General features: G+C 34.3%; 1 non-coding gene across 1 annotated transcript; it reads right to left on the minus strand.

Moving 5' to 3' along the window:
• Window positions 1-2,378: 2,378 nt before the first annotated feature.
• Window positions 2,379-2,512, minus strand: LOC120368367 (small nucleolar RNA SNORA22). Its single transcript, XR_005582523.1, has one exon. It is a non-coding gene; the product is annotated as a small nucleolar RNA SNORA22 (small nucleolar RNA).
• Window positions 2,513-3,620: the final 1,108 nt, after the last annotated feature.

Raw genomic sequence — 3,620 nt, forward strand, 5'->3', positions numbered from 1 at the left:
TTATAAGGTTTGGGCACATATATAGTTTTCTTAAACACTGTTTTTAAACTTAAAAAAATAGTCTGGGAGCTGTGGTTCGCACCTGTAATCCCAGGACTTTGGGAGGCCAAGGCAGGAGGATTGCTTGAGCTCAGGGGTTCGAGACCTGCCTGGACAACACAGCAAAACTCTGTCTCTAGAATAAATACAAAAATTAGCCAGGGATGGTGGTACATTTCTGTAGTTCCAGCTGCTTGAGAGGCTAAGGTGGGAGAATCACTTGAGCCCAGGAGGCAGAGATTGCAGTGAGCCATGACTGTACCACTGTACTCCAGCTTGGGCAACAGAGCAAGACCCTATTTCAGGAAATACATAAATAAATAAATAAGACTTCATGTGATATTCTCAGACTAAACATTATGGCCCTAGTTTTTAAAATGTTAAAAATCTACTAACCTGGGTAAAATTGAACTATGTAAAAGCTTAAGATAAATTTGTTTGTGTAAAAGCATGAAGACTATAGTTAATAATTTAAAAAGCTAATCCAAAAGGCAGATGTATATTGCCAAAATAAAAATTTGTCTAACTCACAGACTGTCTTGGGATGCTAGCCTGGTTGGGTTTTATAGCAACAATCAGCATCACCATTTTTATTATCATAGCAGCTAGCTTCTACGAGAGCATCAGCTAAATTACAAGCACTGTGTTAAGATGACTTACTTGCATTTTTCTTTGATTCTTCCATCTTATCAGAAAAGGACAATACTTTCTTTGATGAGATGATTATGGATGTATGTATGTATTTTTATATACATTTAAGATATACAACATGATGCTATGATATACATAGATGTAATGAAATGGTTATGAAAATCAAGCAAATTAGCATATCCATCACCTGATATAGTTACCTTTTTTTGTAGTAAGAGCACCTAAAATCTGCTCTCTTCACAAATTTTCAGTATATATACAATATTAACTATAGTCTTTATGCTGTGCATTAGGTCTCTAGAGTTATTCCTCCTGCATAACTGTGAGTCTGTACCTTCTGATCTACATCTCCGCATTTCCTCCCCTGCCCAATCCTGCTACCCACTGTTCTACTCTTTCTACATATGCAACTTTTAAAGATTCCACATTAAATGACACTATGCGGTAGTTATTTTTATTTCTGTGCCTGGCTTATGTCACTCAGTGTAATGCCCTTCAGGCAAATGACAAGACCTCTTTATAACTGCTGAATAATATTCTCTTCTAATATATATGTACCACAGTTTGTTTATCCATTTATTGTTGATTGATCCTTAGGTTGTGGGAATATCTTAGCTATTGTGAACAATGTTGCAATCCCCATAGAGTGCGGGTATCTCTGTGAGGTGTTGAATTCGTTTCCTTTAGATATATACCAAGCAGAGGGATTGCTAGGTTATGTGCTAGTTCTACTTTTAATTTATTGAGGAACTTCCATACTATTTTTGTTGTACTACTTTGCATTTTCACCAACATCATTTTGAAATTCTTTTTGCCACATCCTCACCGACACTTTTATTTTTTGACTTTTGGATAACAGCTATCCTAACAGGTGTGAGGTGATGTCTCATGGTTTTGATTTGCATTTCCCTGATTTATGTGGTTTACAAATATTTTCTACCACTCTGTAGGCTGGCTTTTCATTTTGTTGATTTTTTTCTTTACTGTGGAGAAGATTTTCAGTTTAATTTAGTCTCCCTTGTTTATTGTTACTTTTATTGCCTAAGCTTTTGGTGTGATAGCCAAGGAAATCATTACCAAAGCAAACATCAAGGGCTTTCTCCCTGTGTTTTCTTCCAGAAGTCTTGTGTTTTCAGATCTTACATCTTTACTGCATTTTGAGTGGACTTTTTTGTGTATGGAATAAGGTAAGTTCAGCTTCACTCTATTGTATGTGGATATCTAGTTTTTCAGCACTATTTATTGAAGAGCTATCCTTTCTGTCCACATTGTGTCTTCTTTGTGGTCTTGCCAAGAATTAGTTGCCTATCTATGCTTGGCTTTATTTCTGGCTCACTATTCTGTTTCTTTGGTTTATGTGTCTGTTTTTATGCCAGTAACATATTGTTTTGATTACTACAGCTTCATAACATCATTTGAAATCTGGAATTGTGATAGCTCCAGCTTTTTCTTTCTTAAGATTGCTTGTTCTATTCCATATAAATTCTAGTATTGAATTTTCTATTTCTTTTTTTTTAAACATGTTTTAATTTTCAAATCCTTCAGTAATTATTCTGGGATGAAAGCCCTATAATAAACACACAATAACACTTGCATCTTCAATTAGATGCAACTATAGTTCATGATAAAGTTCAGATAATTTTCGAAGGGATATTCTTGATCATTATATCTTTGAACACAAGGTTATTTAATGTGCTGGCTTTCTGAAAACACTTAAAAGGATAAATATTCCTTTCAATGCAGAGGAGAAGAACAGGCAATGCTCTAGCACAGGGACAAAGCCAAGGGAACTAGAAAGCACACTTGGGTGTTCACCATGCAATGAAATCTCTATTTCTTCAAAAAAACATAATTAAAATTTTTATAGAGATTATGTTGCATAGGCATATTGTTTTGGAGAATATAAAAATTGAAAATATTACTTATTCAATCTGTTAATTATAGATATATTTTCTTCATTTGTGTCTTCTTCGATTTCTTTTATTGGTGTTTTATAGTTTTCCAATTTTTCACTTTCTTGGTTGAGTTTATTTCTGAGTATTATTTTTTTTGATGCTACTGTAAGTACTACTGTAAATAATAATTTTGATTTTTGTATAGATCATTATTGGTGTAAAGAACTGATTTTTTTATCCTGCTACTTTACTGAATTTATTAGTTCTAATATGTTTATTTGTTAGAGTCTTTAGGGCTTTCTCTCTATAGAATTAGGTCATTTGCAAGTAGGGATAATTTTACTTTTTCCAGGAAAGGATTATATTTATTCCTGTTTTATAGATAGAAAACGTATGACATAGAAGTTGAATAACTTTACAAAAGCCATACAATTAGTAAATGGAAGATCCAGGACTGAAATATAGGCAGGCTGGCCCAAGATCTGGTTTTCAGAGGAAAGATAAACATGTAATAGACCACAAAACCCACTTTGAGGTGCCTCTTGGTTTTCAACCACCAATGAGACCTTCCTAGGGAAACTGTCCAAGTGAAGGCTCATCTGTCATTTGCCTTGGGAGAGGCAGCTTAGCAGAAAATGCAATAGAATGGGAGTCAGAAGTACTGGATTCTGGTCCTATGTTTCTAAGCAACCTTAGGGCTTTGGGCAAGTAACTTAGCACTTATCCTTTAAATAGGGATGAAAATACCTGTCCTGTCTCTTTTTAGTGGATACTTATTAGGATCAATTGATACCATGTGTGTGAAAGTATATTATGAAATATAAAACTCTCTACAAATATTAGGTCGAGAGAGGGGCTTGGGGCATGAATTACTTATGTTGAAAGAATTGAGCATTTTAGAATAAGAGATGTTTTGTGACCTTTCCCATATACCTTTTTCCCATCCATTCTCGTTTTCACTCCCTCACCTTGTGATTTTTTTTTTTTTGTCTTTTATTCCTCCTGACCCATACATTAGATTTTAAATTTTTGTGT

This window comes from Saimiri boliviensis, chromosome 9 (genome assembly GCF_048565385.1).
Source record: "Saimiri boliviensis isolate mSaiBol1 chromosome 9, mSaiBol1.pri, whole genome shotgun sequence".
NCBI lineage: Eukaryota > Metazoa > Chordata > Mammalia > Primates > Cebidae > Saimiri > Saimiri boliviensis.